The 6,000-nt window shown below is 45.5% G+C and overlaps 1 long non-coding RNA gene across 2 annotated transcripts in view; it reads left to right on the forward strand.

The window, feature by feature from the left end:
- Positions 1–1,935, forward strand: part of LOC137156594 (uncharacterized) — a 66,996-nt gene extending 65,061 nt beyond the window's left edge. Inside the window, exon 5 of one of the 2 annotated variants that reach the window (XR_010920838.1) lies at positions 1,601–1,935. This is a non-coding gene — a long non-coding RNA (uncharacterized lncRNA). The remainder of the gene's footprint in view (positions 1–1,600) is intronic. The other variant, XR_010920839.1, reaches the window with a different exon arrangement.
- Positions 1,936–6,000: the final 4,065 nt, after the last annotated feature.

Genomic DNA, 6,000 nt, shown 5'->3' on the forward strand with positions numbered 1-6,000 from the left:
TTACACACACTTACATTATTCAGGGTGGTGGATTCTTTATCACCTGGAGTTTTCAAATAGATATTGGATGCCTCTAAAAGATACACTGTAGTTCAGTCAAAAGTAATGGGCCTGATGCAAGGTTCAGTGCTGTGAAATACTATGGCCTGTGTTATGCAGGAGATCAGACTAAATTATCATAGTATTAGGTCCCTTCTAGCATTTAAATCTATGAATCTGTTTATTGATGTAAAATATATCTCAGTGAATGATGCACATTCTATCACACACACACGCTCTTTTGAAAATATTGTCATAGACAGATATAAAGTACAGTGTTGAGTTTTCTATTTTAAATTTAAATTTGCTTCTTAATAACAACGTGCCAAACATAGCATACTCAAAGCTAAATTGCATTTGCCTCAGTCTAATGTAGAAAATGTTAAATAAATACATCTAAATAACACCCATCTGGCAAAGTTCATACTGTAGCATTATGGATAATTTTGTATATGGTGCAGATGTGGCAGACAAGTCTAACAAAATTTATCAGGAAGTGTCGGATGTAAATTGGGAGCAATTAGTTAAGAGAAGAGAAATCGTGCCTAAAATAGAAATTAAGTTCAGAGAGTAAATATGTGAGAAAAAGCAAGTACCCACTATTTTCTGAGGGAGAAGTTTAGGATCATTTAAAAATCTGGAAAATTCCAAAAACTAGCGGTTTTTTGTTTTTTTTTAAGTTTTCAGAGAATTTTATCTCTTTAAAAATGTATCCTGTGTCCTTGTTTATAAAAAGGGATCTGTGTGCATGTGATCCAGGTGACGCTGTTAGGGCCCATCCAACTCACACTGACTTCTTTATGCCGGTCTGTCCATTTATCTGAGGGCCTCTTGGCTCAGGTCCTTAGTTTTTAGAAGGATGGGTACTAAAGGCTGGATTGTGATTAGCCCTAGTGCAGAGGAGTAGGGGGCCGCAAGGATTCCCCTTTCCCCATTCCATATCATTTACTTGGATCTAAACTCCAGGTGCTGGGTGGGGGAGTAGGCAGAGTCTACTGGGGTGTTGTCTCAAGGTGAGGTAGCTTCCAGGGTCACTTCCTGCGCATAGGTTCCAGTTGCTGATGTTCAGAAAGGATCGGTGGCAGACACCACCGAGGGGTTCAAACAATAGCCAGCTTGCATCGGCAATCCCCTGTCTGTGAGAAAGGAGCACTTTTGATGCTGGTCAAATGTATACATTTATACGGACAGTGAGAATGCAAAACACGCTCCTATTGCCCTGAGATCATCCCTGCCACCCCCTATCCACACTCAGAGCCTTAATCTCCAGGCATGAAGCATGCAAATCTATTACAGAGCTGGGTGTTGATTCTCATGTCTGTGTTTAAGGCCTCTGGTCTCACGCTAGCTGTGTAAAGGGGCCTTAAACTCAATGGAGATGTAGTTTATACTCACTTTCAGCAGCCCCCTTTATACTCTCAGAGAAGCATAAAGGAGCCGTAGTGTAAATGAAAATCAAACCCTTGGTCTCTATTGATACTTATCTGTGATGCTCAGAAATCACTAGCATGGCATTTCTCTTCCTGGCATAAGCACCTTTTGCCCACTTTGCTTCCTGCAGGTTGTCACACATCTGGTGCCCATAGGTGACGGGGGCTGAAAGTTCCAAGCTTCTGACTCCAAGAGCAAGATGCAGTGATGTTGCCTGCTCTTCAAGTGGTTGTTTCGGGGGCTGCTGAGATACAGGGTGCTGCTATCATCTGCTCATAAATATCTTCTGTTCTGCCTGTACCTCCCCTCTGGCAGGAGTGTGGCTGTGCAGCTGTGGCCATCACTGGTGTCAGTTATCAACCTGTAGTGATCCCATGCACATGTGATTAAAAAAAGAGACAAAAAAAATTAACCCCCCACCCCCCAGTGGAGGCCTGGTTGTCTGGTCACAGCACCTTTTGTCTCTTCTGTCAATGGTCTTTCAAACACTAGAAGACGTACATCTGGATCTCTGCCCGGATCAGGGCATGTAAAACACTGATGTTCCTGTATGAATGTGTCAGCCGTTCCATCCAATTATGGGTACCTGAACTGGAATAGTTGAGTTTCACTCTCTGAAGCCTTACAAATGTACTGCGCTGCTGGTTGCCAAAATGGTATGTAGTCCTTCACTCGTTCCTTAGTGAGACTGGTGTAGGTTTTTTCAAGGGATTTTGGATGCCTCAATTTGTAAATGCGCAACTCCAGGCAGCTGAAAAGTGCCTCGTTTTCAGAACGCAGGAGCTTGGCCCTTTTTGAAAACCAGGTGCCTTTAAGGTGTTCTTAATCTGGGTACACAAAATCACTAGTCGCCTTCAAAAATTTGACCTGCTATGTCCCAGGAATTTATTTCTGCTTTGGAAATTGCTGCATTTGCTGATGTATCTGGTAAATGTAAGTTCTAGATACTTGGAAGAGTCGTTTATTATGAGTAAGGCTAATATTTGGTCATGGGTATTTTTAGTAAACGTCAAGGATAGGTCACAGGCAATAAACAAAAATTCACAGCTTGGCACCTGTCCATGACTCTTACTGTCAATACCCCTAACTAAACCCTAGCTTCTCCTGGAGCACCGCTGCTCTGTGCAATCCTGGGGGCTGACAGCTGGCCCCTGCTCCAGTGGCGGGGGCTGACTGTCCCCCTGCCGCCCATTGTTCCAAGGCCACTGGGGACCGCTTTCTGATGGCCTCTGCGGCCATCCCTGGGGCCGCTGCTCTGGCATCTAAAATAATTGCAGGTGATCTCCTCACTGTAAGCAAAGGGAGCAGTGACAGGAATCTGAATGAGACCATGGGAGAAAACTACATGCTTTCCCACTGTGATTCAAGGACAAGAACATAAAACTCCAGCCCAGAAAAATGTGGCTCAGGGAGCATGAGGTGACATACGTTGGGCATCTGCTCACAGCAGAGGAACTGACTGCAGATCTTAAGAAGATCAAGGTAGTCAGAGACGTGCCAGCTCCAGTGGATGGGGAATGATAAAGTTTCAGTCCAAGTTCTATCCATACCTGGCTGTCGTAGTGGAAACCATACATGAGTTAACAAGATGGAATGTTTAGTGGGACTGGGCAGCATGCCAACAGCAAGCATTTGACACACTCAAATAAAAGATAAGATGCCTCTATCCTTAAGTGCTACCAGCAGGAGAGCTACTGACTCTCCAAGGTAATGGTTTTGGGTGTAACTCTTTTGTAGGAGCAGCCAGTTGTTTATTCCAGCAGAGCCCTCGTGGAGACTGAACAGGAGCGCTCTCAAATAGACGAAGAGCTTCAGGATGTGGTATTTGAAATGGTACAATTCCATCAGTACACCTATGGCCGCCCACTCATAGTGCAATCAGACCACAAAGCCGTAGGCACAGTCGTGGCCAAGCCCCTTCTTAGTGCTGCAAAGAGATGACAGCACATGATGCTGCACCCCAGCACTACCAACGAAAGATCAGATATCATCCACAATGGCCACTGGTGCTGGCTGACCCCCTGAGCAAGGTGTACGCTCAGCATTAGCAAGCTGGAGGAGGGGCATAAGGACACTGAATCCATTCACATGTTGTGCTGTCCCCCAGTTTTGACTGCAAAGTTGTTGGAAATCAAAGAGGCTACAGAAAAGGACATCCAACTACAGGCAGTCAAGAGAGTGATCTTGGCAGGGCCAGACAACAAAAGCCAAATACCGGTTGGAGCAGAGCCATGTTTTGAAATTAAAGATGAGCTGAGTGTACAAGATTAAATCCTATTTCAAGGACAGAGAGCCAGTGTCCCTGCTTCATTACGCAAGGATGTCCTTCAGAAATACACGACCCACATCTGGATTCCAACAGCTGTCTTAGACAGGCTTGAGAATGTGTTGACGGGCTGGACATGATTACGCAGCTCTGCTCCTTGAGAGCAGGGTGTGACATCTGCTTGTCTCCTTCTGCTGCCAGTTGCACATAAGATGTCTGTCCAACCACAGGAAAAGGTGGGAGCAGACTTATTTACCTCCAAGGAAACGCAGTACTTGATCACACTGGACTGCTGTTCAGATTTTTGGAAGGTTGATGCCTTGCCTGATGGAAGCAGTAGATCAGTGATTGACAAACTGAGGCCCACAGTATTCCGGCTACTGTGTTCACTGACAACAGACCCCAATTTGCTTGGAAGAATTCAGGGAATTTGCACACAAATGGGAGTTTTATCAGCACACCCCTTCTGCAGCATGCCACAGAGTAATGGGAAGGTGGAATCAGCTGTGAAAACCGCTAAGAGACTTTTACACAAGGCTGTTTCTTCTGGTTCAGACCCCTTCTGAATGCTTTTTGCACACAGAAATACCCCATCACAGGGGCACCAAAACAGCCCAATGCAGGCATTGATGGTACCAAGGCCCAAAACCTTGCTACTGATAAAAGGAGATCTGCTGTAGCCAGAAGGATGGACATACACTGAGAGGAGATGGCTGACAATCAGTGAAAGCAAATATGAGTGTATGACAGGTCATCCACGGCCCTGCCGGCCCTGCAGACAGGCTGTCCTGTGAGGATCCACTCAGTAGAGAGTGGTACCCAGTGCGTACAAGGGACAAGTGGTAGGAAAGAACAGGAAGCCCTTATGAGCCGCAGAGACAGCAGCCAGGGAGACACAGAGATCCTCACAGAACAGAGACAGAGAACCACCTGGAGGCCAACCTCACTGGACAGGAGGAGACTCCGCAGAGAGCGTCTGCTAGGCCCTGGTGACAGGGAAACAGAGAGAGGCACTTCCGGTGTGGTTGCCTGGTGAGGAGACCAGACTATGTCAAGCTACGTGACCAGCTGAGTCTGTGGTACAGACAAGACTCGGACTAGGCTATGTGCCTCTGGCCAAAGGGACATGGTAGGTGAGGGTGATGTCAATTATCTGTTTTTAATGGTTCCTTAAAGTGTTTGTAAAATAGGGAAAACGTGTCCTGATCAGTGACTTTACAGGGCTTCCGGGGCCCTGCAGATGTCTATCACTTTTTGCAAGCGCAGATCAGGCTCCCTTAATAACCTTTCCCTTCATTTTGTCAGTCACACAGAGGACACTTTTCCCTCTAAGCATATCATTTTCAGTAATCTCTGTCTCTCACTCTCACTCTTTCTGTCTCAGTTTGGCTACAGCTTTGTCAATCCTATTTGCTCCCACATGAAGAGACTAAAATTGATGCCACTCAAACACAATGTTCTTTTTAGGGTTAGAGTAATTCTTAAATATTGTTAAGACTTCCTGCAAAATACATTTGTCTTCCTCAGGCAGTGTCTGTTTATAGACTTCAAGAGCTTCCTCACCCACCGCATGAAATTAAAGAGCTACTTCAAAACCCTTTTCTATTTTATCTGCCCTTAAAGCTTTCATCACACCATGAAAGCATTGCTCCAATCTCATCCAGGTCACTGCTGCCTTCACAGAACGGTGGTGATGGGCTGAACCTGTCCAAGTTAAATTGCATTATGTTAGCTGTGCCTTCAATTTGTGTTCCTTCCTCACTTCACACATTTCAAATCCGCTGCTGAGATTTCCTCTCATGTGTATGCTCGTTGGGTCCCACCGTCACTCACAGTCTGCTTGGCTCTTCCTGACCACGCCATTTTCATGCTGTTGCTCACCAGTTTGCATTGCTTTTTTTAACCCTTGATATTAGTCTATGACTGGACTCAATGACCCCTTCCAGCCCTAGGTCCTATTTTTCTTCCAAGAATCTCTTCAGGCAGATGCAAAATTGCTCCCTGCCTTGTAACCTCCCTCCCTATCTAGTGTGCATTAGGGGCCCGTTATCTCTCCTTTCAGCCCCTTCTTCAGAAATCACTCTCTGCCCAGAGCCTCCACCCACTCTGTAGGTGAAGAATTTCCAGGATTCCAAATGCTAACTTTTTAATATTGTCATGTTTGAATCTGTGCAGCCTTACCTGTTATCCAGGTATCTTCTGGCTAGCGATAACACGCACATATTTTATCTGAAAGGTAGTATTCTGCTCAGCATTTTTTTGTC

Source organism: Emydura macquarii, unplaced genomic scaffold (assembly GCF_026122565.2).
Source record: "Emydura macquarii macquarii isolate MOO-44397 ecotype Brisbane River unplaced genomic scaffold, CSIRO-AGI_Emac_v2 contig_1451, whole genome shotgun sequence".
Classification (NCBI taxonomy): Eukaryota; Metazoa; Chordata; order Testudines; family Chelidae; genus Emydura; species Emydura macquarii.